We start from the raw sequence: 15,305 nt of genomic DNA on the forward strand, positions 1-15,305 counted from the left end.
CATGTGCGTGTGTGGGTGGGTGTGTTAGCTTGCAATTTCCACTTGAGATACAGCAACACTATGATTAAGGGGCATCATTGCCAAGTGATGCCAATGATTTCTTCCTTGTGGTTAGCATTTGGCATAATTCTTTCTTTTGTTTTATTATTATTTTTCTTTTATTTACTGAAGACAGAAAACTTTGGGACACATGGTTTAGTTTAAGAAATACATATTCTTGAGGGAGCTGATTTTATTATTATTTCTTCCTTATCTTTTTTTTGTTTGTTGTTTCTTTTGTTCCGTATTAATAAATATGATATATAAATGTATTTACCTTGCTCCCAGTTCACTTTGGAATAACTGCTATATTTTTCAATAAAACAGAATGCTGGTAATCTTTGCACAAGTTGTTTTCCCCTGATTCTTCTCTTGTGTGTGTGATTCATTGATTCATTTTAAATGGGGAGGGGAAGCAATTAATTGCATCTATTCCATCGAAAAGACTTGCCTGAAGTGTGTGTGCGTGCGTGCATGCGTGCATGCGTGTGTGTGTGTTTGCTTGTGTGCATAAAATACATCACGTCAAGGCAAGAAAAGCTTTAATGACTGTTAGGTAGGCCTACGCCAAATCCCCCAAGCGTTGATTTAAACAAGTTTCTAACATGTCAACTTTCTTTTATGAATTTGTGCCTTCTGTCAAAACATGTGATTAAGGGAGGGCAAAGCAAGCATACAATCAGTCTTTGTCAAAACTTTGGTGAAAGACACTTCCGGATTTTTTTTTACCCCCTCCATTTTATTCTTTCCCCCCCGGAAATATTTGTGAATCCTTTGAGTGGTTGCCTAGGCTTCTGGCCCGAATTGGCTAAAGTTATGCTGCTTCAAGCATTTTAATGCAGCAATTCATATTTTGGAACGCATTCACAGACATGTTCATTCTCCTTCTGAACAACACACACACACACACACACACACACACACACACACACACACACACACACACACACACACACACACACACACACACACACACACACACACACACACACACACACACATATACACACACACATACTGTATACTTCTTGGGAACAGAATGGACAGTGTATTGGCATGCTTGATCTCTTTCCCACAGAACTTGTGTGTGTTTGTGTGTATGTGTGTGTGCACCCTCAAATAACGTGTGTGTGTGTGTGTGTGTGTGTGTGTGTGTGTGTGTGTGTGTGTGTGTGTGTGTGTGTGTGTGTGTGTGTGTGTGTGTGTGTGTGTGTTGTGTGTGTGTTCTCAGAGCCTGTGCCAGCCGTTCTTCACCACAAAACGCTCATTGTGCCCTCCAAATGTTGGACAATATGGTGTCTGTGTGTGTCCTCCAAATGTGAAAAAAATGTTTGTGTATTTGTATGCGCCCTCTCCAAATGTTGTTGTGTGTGTGCGTGTATATGTCTGTGTGTGTGTGTGCGTGTGTGCGTGTGTATGAAGCACGAACTGACACCCTGATTGGTGGAAAAGGGTGATGCCAGGCTTGCTGGAAGGGCTGGATACACACACACAGACACACACACACATACTGACTTGACTGGCTAGATACACACACACACACACACACACACACACATACTGACTTGACTGGCTAGATACACACACACACACACACATACTGACTTGACTGGCTAGATACACACACACAGACACACACATACTGACTTGGGCTAACTACACACACACAGACACACACATACTGACTTGACTGGCTAGATACACACACACAGACACACACATACTGACTTGGGCTAACCATTCGCTTAACCTAACTGGTCTTATTACATACTAGTCCAGTTAAATTGAGTTAAATAACTGTATAATTAAGCTAGGTCACCTACAGTATACCGAGTTAACTTGACTAACTTAAACTGGGTGTTCTTAATACAGAGGAGCTCATTGTAATTGGGGCTCTTTTTTAGAACTCCTTGTGCTCAGAACGCATGCAGTAGCAGGAACAGCACCTCTGAATAGCTGTCCTCAGCCAACCTGAAAAGCATTGACCTGCTAATGATCACAAAAAGAGAGAAAAGTGGGAAAAAAATAATACAGGTTTCACCAGGACAGGACAGGACAGGACTCATGACCAGACCGATGTTGTCACCCGCTCGCATAACTGCAGAGAAGTGCCTCACAGATGGGCACCAGGGCTTGACACTGCCACCTGCCAACCGGCCAAATGCTGGTAAAACTTGGCTGTGGCTGGTAACAATTTCAATGTTATTAGCCAATTTGGCAGGTAGCTTATTTTATGGTATGATATATCAGAATAGCGTATATTCTGCACTTTGAGCTTTCTTAAACTTAAATACAAACAATTGATACACAAGGGGCAGTTACTCAGTTTCTATTTGTTTGTTTTATTTCCATGTAGACACCCATGCACTCATCTTTTTTGCTTTAAGCACCTCATTTTCTGAGGTTAGATGTACATGAAAAAAAAGGAATTGAAATTGTGGCTAGTAGAATAGCTGGATGGCTAGTGACTCGGGAAAACCACTAGCCACAGTGGCCGGCAAGCGGAAAGGTTAATGCCAAGCCCTGATGGGTACTATCGACAGACTGGGTGCATTCCAATTAGCGGACTCCCATCCTCGCTTGCCTCCTTGTGGCCTCGTGATGACATCACGGACATCAGAATTGTATTTGAATATCTTGCAAAAGCAATTCACTGGTGAGTTTCTCAAAAGAGAAGTTGTTAGCCTGTTAGCAACTTCGGTAGTTGCCAATGGGAAAATGCATTGAAAACAACAAAGTAGCTAATGTAGTAAGCAACTTTGGTTTTGAGAAATTCACCCCTGATGTAATTTTCCCATTTTAAAACAGGTTGTTGAATGAAGAATAGTCCCCCAAAAGTTGTTGTGACTAGGCTGACTTTGTTTTCTCCATGGAGACGGGGCGTCAGCAAAACACAAGGCCACAAGCACAAACGGAGGACGGGAGTCCGCTTATTGGAATCTACCCATTGTGTGTGTGTGTGTGCGTGCGCCTGTGTGTGTGTGCACGCATGTGTTTGCCAGGTGGTGTGGGCAGTTGTAGCATGAATAATGTGAGGTGCCTGGATGTTGTGGTGGAATGTCTGGCAGATGGCACGCGGTGGCAGCACAAAGACCTGTGCCACCCATCAACCCCACCCACCTCATGCCACCTATTATTCAACACACACGCACACGCACACACACACACACACACACACACACACACACACACACACACGCACACGCACATGCACACGCACACGCACGCACACACCAGTTGCCATTGCCATACCATTGCCAACCTATTCAATCCTCTTACAAAGACCACCATCCCCAAGCCCATTCAACCATACCCACCTTATGTCACGTCATGGCCTGCCACTCCTACTACCCATTCACCCACATCCAGGCTTGGAAACAACCCAGCAGCCCATGCCACCCATTGCACCCACCACCCATGGCTAGACATTAACTTTTTCCTCTCACCGGCCACTGTGACTATTAGTCCAGTGTTTCCCAACCACTGTGCCGCGGCACACTAGTGTGCCGTGAGAGATCGTCAGGTGTGCCGTGGAAAATTCTTGGGGATTTTTTGTTTTGTTTTGAATTCATCGTTATTATCAGCAAATAATGCCTATGTCATTTTCTAGTAGCCTAGTGTCTGCTGTTGACTGGCGTTATAAGCATGAAATAATTCCTTATCACTAGGTGGCAGCAGGTAGCGAATTGCATTGATGTATCTTCAGTAGCCCAAACATAAAGTGTCCATCAGCAGCTAGTCAAAACAATCCTCCTGACGTGACTGATAGTTAACTTTGCTAGCGCTATTTCTTCATTAATTAGGTCAGAAAACCAAAATCCTACCCTGAAACAGATTTGTGTCTTGCTTACAACCTTACTGAAAAGTTAAACGAGTGAGGTGGTGGCATGATTGAGCACACAACGTAGTTTGTTGGTCCGCGTGCTTTCTAGTCGAGTGTGAGGATGCCGAGACCCTTCAAGCCAGACTATCCAACTGCCGGTAAGCATAATTAGCCCGGTTTTAGGGAAAGGGGAAAGCGATTACCTCCTGTTACCTCGCGGGGAAACTTGCACCTTTGTCACAAACACCCCAGGCACAATTTCCAATCAGTTTTTAATAATAATATGACCGTAATATCTTGCATTTGAAAACATGAGATTTCCGCTTTGAGTTAATGGAGCGCTGTCAAACTGTCCGACTTCTTCTGACCGACCTCGTCCTTTTGCAGCGCTGTGATTGTGGTCAAACAGCATTTTAGGGCGGGCCTTAGCCAAAGGTGAAAGACGCATAGGTTTCACATTAAGATTAAGTGAGTAAAATATACAGAGATTGATATTTGTACGCATCTTCAGTGAAATATTTCCCAAATGTTGCTACTGTCAGAATAAGCATTATTTTCTGTATTCCTGCTAATAGAATGCTTTTGGACAGAATAACAATTTGTAAATTGTAGGCCTACTTTGAAGTTTATAGCTTCTTTAAGAAGTGAACATTAAGTGCACTTTTTATTTGAAAGAGGAAATATAAAATATGACTAAAAAAATACAGTTTTGTGTTTGTTTGATTGCTATTCAAGACACTTTGTAGCCGCCTATATTAACAATAGTCATTCTTATCAGAGAATAATTTGTTTTCATTATTTCATCATTTTTGGTTGGTGGTGTGCCGTGAGATTTTTTCAAGGAAAAAGTGTGCCTTGGCACAAAAAAGGTTGGGAAACACCTACTCTACTAGCCACAAATGTGATAATATCATGGTACTGTACATCTAACCTCAGAAGATGAGGTGTTTAAGCAAGAAGATGAATGCATACCTGTATCACTACATCTAAATAAATAAAACAAATAGAAACCGTGTACCTGAGCTTTTTCTTTAGCTTAAATGGAAACACTTGAAGGGGAAACAACAGAATGTAGGGTACTCTGATATATCATACCAAGGAATAAGCTGCCTGACAAATTGGCGAGTGACACTGAAATGATGACTATCCAAGGCCAAGTTTTACCAGCATTTGGCCGGTTGGCAGGTGCAGGGCCGGATTAACGCACAGGCTAGATATGGCTGCAGCCTAGGGGCCCCCACCTGCCAAGGGGGCCCCCGATTGCCAAAAGTGAAAAATTGCAGAATTTGGACAAGATTCAATATTGAAAAATTGATCCACCGTGTTGAGAACAGTTGGCAGACATGCTATGCTGAATTTCTAGCTCGTAATTATGACACTGTCTACGTACATTTTTCACGAAATTTGCCTTCTAGGGGGGCCCCCACAGCAACCTGTAGCCTAGGGGCCCCAGGCCATCTTAATCCGGCCCTGGGCAGGTGCCAATGTCAAGCCCTGCCACCACCCACCTACACCACTCTCACCAAGACTCCTCCCTCTTGCCACTCATTCACCGACCTACCCCTTGCCCTCACCAGCTGCCGCCTCTACCACCCCATGCTACAATGCCCCCAACCACCTTCCACTACCACTCCATGCCACAATGCCCCCAACCACCTTCCACTACCACTCCATGCCACAATGCCCCCAACCACCTTCCACTGCCACCCCATGCCACAATGCCCCCCAACCACCACTACCACCCCATGCTACAATGCCCCCAACCACCTTCCACTACCACCCCATGCTACAATGCCCCCCAACCACCTTCCACTGCCACCCCATGCCACAATGCCCCCCAAACACCTTCCACTACCACCCCATGCCACAATGCCCCCCAACCACGTTCCACTACCACTCCATGCCACAATGCCCCCAACCACCTTCCACTACCCCCCCATGCCCCCCCAACCACCTTCCACTACCACCCCATGCTACAATGCCCCCCAAACAGCACTACCACCCCATGCTACAATGCCCCCAACCACCTTCCACTACCACCCCATGCTACAATGCCCCCCAGCCACCTTCCATTACCTCCCCATGCCACCATGTACCCCCAACCTTCCACTACCACCCCATGCCACAATGCCCCCCAACCACCTTCCACTACCACCTTATGCCACAATGCCCCCAAACCACCTTCCACTACCACCTTATGCCACAATGCCCACAAACCACCTTCCACTACCACCTTATGCCACAATGCCCCCAAACCACCTTCCACTACCACCTTATGCCACCATGCCCCCATAATACCACTACCACCCCATGCCACAATGCCCCCCAACCACCACTAACTACCCCCCATGCCACAATGCCCCCAACCACCTTCCACTACCACCCCATGCTACAATGCCCCCCCCCAACCTTCCACTGCCACCCCATGCCACAATGCCCCCAACCACCTTCCACTGCCACCCCATGCCACAATGCCCCCATAACACAACTACCACCCCATACCACAATGCCCCCATAACACAACTACCACCCCATGCTACAATGCCCCCCCCCAACCTTCCACTGCCACCCATGCCACAATGCCCCACCCTCCACTACCCCCCATGCCACAATGCCCCCAACCACCTTCCACTACCACTCCATGCTACAATGCCCCCCCCAACCTTCCACTGCCACCCCATGCCACAATGCCCCCAAGCACCTTCCACTACCACACCATGCCACAATGCCCCCATAACACAACTACCCCCCATGCCACAATGCCCCCAACCACCTTCCACTACCACTCCATGCTACAATGGCCCCCAACCACCTTCCACTACCACCCCATGCTACAATGCCCGCCAACCACCACTACCAACCCATGCCACAATGCCCCTCAACCTTCCACTACCCCCCCATGCCACAATGCCCCCAACCACCTTCCATTACCACCCCATGCCACCATGCCCCCATAACACCACTACCACCCCATACTACAATGCCCCCAACCACCTTCCACTGCCACCCCATGCTACAATGGCCCCCAACCACCTTCCACTACCACCTCATGCCACAATGCCCCCATAACACCACTACCACCCCATACTACAATGCCCCCCAAGCACCTTCCACTGCCACCCCATGCTACAATGCCCCTTAACCACCGTCCACTACCCCCCATGCCACAATGCCAATGCCCCCCAAACAGTACTACCACCTTATGCCACAATGCCCCCAAACCACCTTCCACTACCACCTTATGCCACAATGCCCACAAACCACCTTCCACCACCACCCACTGCATCTATTCTACCTACATCCGTTACTTTTCAAACCCATCAACATCCTCCTACTAACACACACACAGACACGGAGAACATACATGCGCACACGCACGCGCACCCATCTATAGCATCTGTTGTCTCCTCCCTCCCAACGCCTACCCCATCGCTGCCACCATGGCTTTGCACAATACAATGAGGCAGGACTGGATTGGGATGAAAAATCAGACTGGGCATTTTTAGCCAAGAACGGTTCGACAGGCACTAGCAGTGAAGACAGTGAAGCCTGTGACAACATTGGTAGTAATCTATTACAGTTGTTTTTTTTTTTTTACCAAAACAGCCAAAATGAATATTTAAATCTGACTCGGAGAGGTCAGCTGCAGCGGCATGAGGACTGATACTACACTCAGGAGAAAGAGCAGGTCAAAATCATCAACAGTCCACTTGGGCAAATGCCCTGTATGACCTATGGCCAATCCAGCCATGAAATTGGGGCTAAGGGGATAATGAACTAGCAGGGTACAACCAGTGCTTGAAATGGGGGGAAAAAAGAGGTGCAGGAACCCTAATCGTCCAAAAAATACTATCCAAAAAAAGTGCAGGAACCCTGATTTTTCTGACAGTCTCATCAGTATTAAATCAGCACAAGTCACATTTTTGTAGGCCTATTGCCTGCACTCATTTTGAACAAACTTGTTTTGAACTCATAAAATGCGGGACGGGACAAGTTCTGCTGGAACTCTGAACTCCGGAATTATGAGGAAGGGGAACTGGGTTCAGCAAGAGTTCACCCCCCCCACACACACACACACACGCACACACTTCACACACTGGGTACAACAATGGTCCTATGGGCATACACTACATAGTGCCTTTAGTGTTCACATTTACCAAGAATAGATTCGGCAGTGTCCACAATGTCCTGGCACGGATCCGGGCGGCAGTGCTCAAAATTGGCCTACAAAATTGCTGCACTATAAGCAGGGCCAAATGCTGGTGAAATTTCAGTTTGGCTGGTAGAAAAGAACAAATTACTAGCCCCTTTGACTCATTGGTGAGTGTGTGTTTGGCTAGTGAGATTAACAATCACTAGCCATTTTGACTGATGATGAAAAAGGTTTATTTACTGTAGAGCCCTGACTATAAGAACAAAAACTTCATCAGCCAGTAACTGTGTGTGTGTGTGTGTGTGTGTGTGTGTGTGTGTGTGTGTGTGTGTGTGTGTGTGTGTGTGTGTGTGTGTGTGTGTGTGTGTGTGTGTGTGTGTGTGTGTGTGTGTGTTTGTGTGTGTGTGTGTGTGTGTGTGTCTTAGTATTACCACCTGATGGTCCTGGTTTTTAATGGCCTGTTCTGGAAAAAAACTAAAAACTTTCCTGGACACTGAATGAAAGATACCGTTGCATTCAAGCAAAAAGGGAGATTGTGTTTGAAATGTCTAGGTTTTGCGTTAGACAGAGGTGGAACCCCAATTTGTGCGTGCGTGCGTGCGTGAGTGTGCGTGCGTGCGAGCGTGTGTTTGTGTGTGTGTGCGTTCCGTTGCATGCGCCGATCCACCCTTTCCCAGTTCCCAGTGAGGGTTCTCAGGCAGGCAGACTGGCATACGCATGAGGACATTCACAGCCAGGGATGCTGACAGATGGGGACAAAGGGGACAGTTGTCCCGGGCCCAGGGCCAGAGAGGGCCCATAATTCGCTTGTCATTACATTGTATTTACTGAGTGGGGAGCCCTTTCAGATGACTTTGTCCTGGGCCCGGCCAAAGCTGTCAGCGCCGGCCCTGTTAACAGCCTCCGAGTTAACACAGCTGCATTCCAGATGCAGTGTGTGTGTGTGTGTGTGTGTGTGTGTGTGTGTGTGTGTGTGTGTGTGTGTGTGTGTGTGTGTGTGTGTGTGTGTGTGTGTGTGTGTGTGTGTGTGTGTGTGTGTGTGTGTGTGTGTGTGTGTGTGTGTGTGTGTGTGTGTGTGTGCCTATCCAAACTGGGGGAATATAGAGGGTGTGGGTGAGACACACACACACACACACACACACACACACACACACACACACACACACACACACACACACACACACACACACACACACACACACACACACACACACACACAAAGAATCACAAGGTTTGTGCAGGTTTACAGTACTTCTTAAAGGGGTATGCCTCTATTTTGGGGCTTAAAACAGTTAAAATTGTTGGATGGGGTTTATAAAGGTGGTAAAGTGCCTTATTTTTCATGTTAAGCGTTGTCTTGCTTTAAGACAAGTTAAAAGAGGGAATATGTCGCTAAGCTAGTGAAAGTCAATGGATCCGTGTAGCATGCTACACGGATCCATTGACTTTCACTAGCTTAGCGTCATGCTCCCTCTTTTAACTTGTCTTAAAACAAGACAACGGCTTACATGAAAAATAAGACACTTTACCACCTTTTGAAACCCTGGCAAACGATTTTAACTGTATTAAGCACCAAAATAGTGGCATACCCCTTTAAAGTACTTCAATCTGCAGACAATCATATGATCTCAAATATACTCTTAATATCAAATATAAATCAATGAAAAGAAAATGATTGCATGTAGTCTATGTTCACTATTCAACCACCAATGTAAAATGTGTAATACATAAATGTTTGGTATACAGCGCTCTAGCCTGACTGTCCCAACAGTTGACACATTACTCTGGACCCCGTTTCTCGAAAGCATCGTTGCTAACCAGTTAGCAACTTACTTAGCTGAGGTGAGCCCCCTTTTTCTTTCATTTTCATTTTTCAGGTATACCTCCAAAAAGTTGGCTGCCACGGATTGCCGTCAAAAGGGGGGCAGGGTCACCTCATTCTAGTTTTCTACCTCTATGGTCCCACCCTGTTTATTGCCAGCTGGGCATTTTTTAATAAATAAAAATTGAGTTCGGCCCATGACTCCGTCCCAGATTTTTATTTTGGCCCTCAGTTAATTTGAGTTTGACACTAGCACATGGCTTAGAGCAGTGGTCTCCAAATGGCGACCTGCGGGCCAGGGGTCCGTTTCTCGATTCTTGCCTTTGCTAACCGTCTTAAGACCGTCTTAAGACGTAACACCATTCCCTTGGATTTAGTGGTGAGCGTCGCTGTCAAGACGCAGTTGAGTCGCTCGTAAGAAGGACTTTGCTAACGACGATAGCAGAGATGCTTTCGAGAAACGGATCCCAGATCCGGCCTGGGCATGCCACACATTTTGCCCGCCATGAGGTTGGAGCAAATGGTCACATGCACAGTATGTGTGCTATCTGTGGTCATACGGTCTGGGAATCTGATTGGCCCTCGTAGCCAATCTGGACTCCGTTTCTCGATTCTTGTCCTTGCTAACCGTCTTAAGTCGGTCTTGAGTTGGTCGTAAGTTGCTCTTGATTTGGTCTTCAGTTGGTCTTCAGTTGGTCTTTAGATGCAAGACCAACTTAAGAACAACTTAAGAACAACTTAAGACCAACTCAAGACCTTGGTTACAACGTTGGTCTTAAGAACGAACAAAATGGCTAAAGTTGTTAGCAAAGGCACTGTCGAGAAACGACCCCCTGATTGGCTACGTAATTTGACCCTTGTGGAGAAATAATTGAAGACCGCTGCCTTAGAGGATGGAGGCTCGCTGCCTTCAGCTTCCCGTCTGAGTGAGTGAGTACTAATTTTGTACATGTAAGTAAGTAGTAATCCTTATTTTAGGCTATATTAGGTTATATTTTATGGTCTGTATGGTTGTCTGATTAGGTAAGTGTTATTTACAGTCAGGGCTTTGAACCGATTTTTTCCCCCAATCGGTTAATTTCATAATTATACGGATATAACATTTGGCGACGAGGATGACTACCCTCAATCTACTAGCCTGATTATCATCGACGTTCAAATCTCTTCGAGACTTGGTCTGACCAAGAGTATAACAATTAACGTTTCCCAAACGGCATGGTTGACCTGCCTCCCTTGGTTTGCTTATGGTTGTTTGCTTATCGACAAAGTGGGAGAGGAAGTACTTGCATTGCTCTTGACCTGACTAATTGCAACGCTGAAAGTGTTGCGTCACTAGGAGGGCACAGCCTGGCTATCAATCTACCACCTCAACCCCCCCTTCCTACCAGTCCCAGGCGATCCCGCTGTTCCCTGGGACCGATGGATTACATCTTTTGAAGACTATTTACTCACGGTGGGCTACTCCACCCTGCAGGATACAAGAAAGTGTGCTATCCTCTGCCATTGCCTGAGACAGGAGGGTCAATGAATCTCATGCCCGTGCTAACACCGTGGCCAACCTCTTGTCCAGAGCAATCTACTTGACAAAGGAGCCAAGGGAGGGGCCAGCTGACATGGAAGATGATGGAAGACTGGGTCCACATCCTGCATTCGAAGATTTCATAATTTTAGTTCAAATGCAGTTTTATTAACAATGTATGCACTGGACACACAAAGGAATTGAAATAGTGGTTTTCATTCATATAAAAGAAAAGTAAAGTTGCTCTGCCTCACAACAAGAGAGTGCAGTAACTACGCCAACATTGAGGAAAAGGCCCTAAAAGTGTTGGTATTAGGTTGGATATTGTAGTTACTGCAAAACAATAAATTATGATATAAAATGGAACATATTTGGTCCAGAAGGCTTTGTCACAAGAAGAAGGAGGTGTGATGACCATTTTCAACTTTTTTTTTTATCTAAACACAAATTTGACAGAATGTGTAGTTACTGCACTTTGCCGTTGCAGGGCAGAGCTGTTTCACCTCAGTGTCACCCTAGTGTCACCTTATGTCCACAATGAGCAAATGAGATGAGTAATGATGACTTTAGATAATCAAATAGCAAATTTGGCTCTCCATCTGGTGCACACCTGTGTTTTTATATCACATCACCACACGAAATCTGTCTTCTCCTCTGCTGACAACCCGACCAGCACATAATTAAAAGCACCTTTGCATCCTCAGGTAAGAGACGCATAAGTCAATGTTACACATCACATTATTGCTTTTTAAATTTAATATGATCAGATTTTATGTTAAGGTTTTATTTTATTAGGAATCCCCAACAGAAAGTTAGTTTGTTCAACTGTATTTCTCCTTGTATTTTACTGATGTGTGTGTGTTGTGTGCTAGTGAAGCGATTTGTGTGGAATTGGACTCAACATGACCGGAAACGGACTATTAAAGGTGGGGTTGCAGGTTAACCATTTTAATAAAATGTACCATTATGACATCATGTTGGGGGTTCCGCAGTCTTATAGGAGTCTATGTAGAACCTTAGAATCCTGGGGGAGTTCCCCCAACGTGATGTCATACCTGCAACGCCACCTTTAAACCCATTTTAGCCTGGAGACCCAGATATGGTCCGCTGCATTCCGGCTCTTGAGATTTGAGGGTTTTTAAAAAATTAAACATGTGGGTATGTTAGAGCTGAATTAATACATTGTAATGCAAAACGAGGGTCCTATCTTTTAAATAAAACTTATTTCATGTTTGTATGTCCTTCGGAGGCTGAGATATTTAGGATTTAATAGGCAGAGGGCACCCTCTCCCAAATAAGGCTCGGGCTGAAATGGGTTAATGTATGATTTTGACGATTCACAGTTGATTACTTTGAAACCCTTGTATTTTTTAACAGTGTATGTTTAAAATGATTTATAACATTTCTCCATAAGATACAAAATAAACAACAAAAATATAGTTAAAGGAATTTAAGATTAAGCTTGGCAATTAGTTAGTTTGGACACTTTAGGGTGTGTAAAATGGAAACATCTAGTTGAACAAAAAACAGAATCATACTGTAAACCGATGGCATAGACCAGGGACTCTTAACCTTTTTGACGTTGAGGCCCATTTTTTTCGGTGCAGAGTGGCCCGGAGCCCATCTAATATTGCCCATGCCTACACACATTATATATATATATAGTAGTAGTCTACTTTTTTGAAGTGGGTATACTGTATATTCGAGCATTTTTTGAAGTGGGTATACTGTATATATTTATGCTATTATAAGCAATGGATCAATCAATTTTAAGTGGGTATACTGAAGTCCCTAAAATTTAGAAGTGGGTATATTCCGTATACCTGCGTTCTATGTAGACTACACCACTGTATAATGTAGGCCTATGTATGTATATACCGGTATTATTATATAATTTTTTTAATAATTAAATCCTGATTTGAAAAAAGCAGGCTATTAATGTAGTAAGCTAGGCCTATTAATGCATTTTGTAATGGAAAAACTGTATTAATTGAGCTCACTCTTCTATATTCAATGATAAACCCAATCCACTCACAGGGCATCAGGCCAGAGCCATCCCTGCATTTGAATGCTTCTCTGACATTTGTGAAAGCTCCGTTTGCGATTTGTGATGAATCTGCTGATTCAAGACGGTTTTACTTAATGATGTGCAGATGCGACGCCAGAACAGAAATTCCTCAGCCTTATACAGAGTGTCAAAAACAGAAAGCTTTGTAGCCTGATATCATGCAAAATTCTTTAAATAAATGTATTTTGGGGTACACAATGATAACAGGTTTGCTTTGTCAGTAAACAGAATCATTTTGAGTAACGTTTCAATCGCTTATTTTGTAACTGAACGTGAGGAGAGAAGACGTCGGCAAATTTCACTTCACACCGGTTGGTAATTTCTCATTCTCCATTCGTGTAGGCCTACTGTTGAGTGTATTGCCACCTTGTCTTTGACGTTGCGTCTTCCACTATAAAAAAACAGCGGCCCTATGGTTAAGAATCCCTGACATAGACCATCCCCTCACGCAAACCCCATGCTTTTCAACGATTAGCTAAGTCCACTGTCTATACCTTATTAAAGATCAAAATTAATCGAAAAACAAACAAGCAAAACAAAACAACATCAGCCTCTTGATGGCTGTCGACCCACTGAGAAAATGCCCTGTATGCCAGATTAACAGTACAGCCCTGGTCTGATCTTCAGGTGTGGCCATCGCCATGACGGACCTTCTGGCTTCAAACTCCACCAATGCTAGCAAAGGCCCTGACCCCAATTGGTTCTTCTGTCTGGATTACCAGGGGGGCGACATATTTTGGGCAGTAATCCTCACTTCTTGTGCGTGTGTGGGTGTGCCTGCCGCCCTGTGGCTCCTGTGGGTGCTAATCCAAAAGCAACATCATCAGCAGCAGCGTAGCGGCACCGGGTCCTCCTCCTCCTCCAACAACAACAGCAATGTCTTCCTACTCAACCTCACCGTCATGGACCTGATCTGCAATGCAACACTTCCCTTTTGCGTGCTCAACAATTACCTCTGGCTAAATACCAGTGTGGTCTGGGTAACTTTTTTCTCATACAACCTTAATACTGTCGGGAGGCCCCTGATCACCATCTGCGTCTGCGCAGACTGCTACCTGGCTGTCGTCCATCCCATCGTGTACATGAAAGCCAAGCTGGCCAGGTGGAGGCTGATGGCTTGTGTGCTTTTCTGGGTGGTGCCCTGCACCGCCGGGATCGCCGTGCTCAACAACAATCAACTGTCATCTTCCCCGGTTGCCATCGTACCTTTCCTTGTGTCTCTTCCGCCCATCGTGTTCTTCAACGCGTCCATCCTGCGGGCCCTGCAGAGGCCTGATCCGGCTGGACGGAGTGGTGTGCACCCTCAGAAGCAGAGGGCCATGCGCACCATACGCCACAGGTGAGGTGCATGTACAAACCCCAACTCCGGTGAAGTTGGGACGTTTGGTAAACAGTGAATAAAATCAAAATGCTATCATTTTCAAACTAGAATGGGCACTCGGTAGAGCGCAAACCTTCGCCTACGCCACTTATTTTTTTCTGACCATCTTCAGAGTGTAGGGCGTAACATTCTCCAAATTTTGGTGTTAGTTTCATTTAAATTGGACCGGAATATCGTAATATTACATATTTGGCCCAGTCTTGACCTCTTATTCAATTCCGCATGCACACGTTGTTCTGGCATATAGTGCTTGGCAAAGAAAAACATTTTTTACCTTTTCGTGACCTTGACCTTGACCTTTGACCCACTCCCAAACAGTAATCGGTTGTTCCTTGGGTCATGACCAATCATCCCAGTAAATTTCATAAAAATCGGCTGAATTTACGTTTTTGACCTTTTCGTGACCTTTGACCTTTGACCCAATCACTCCCAAAATGTAATGGATTGTTCCTTGGGTCATGACCAATCATCCCACCAAATTTCATAAAAATCGGCTCAAT

Source organism: Engraulis encrasicolus, chromosome 17 (assembly GCF_034702125.1).
Source record: "Engraulis encrasicolus isolate BLACKSEA-1 chromosome 17, IST_EnEncr_1.0, whole genome shotgun sequence".
NCBI classification, from domain to species: Eukaryota; Metazoa; Chordata; class Actinopteri; order Clupeiformes; family Engraulidae; genus Engraulis; species Engraulis encrasicolus.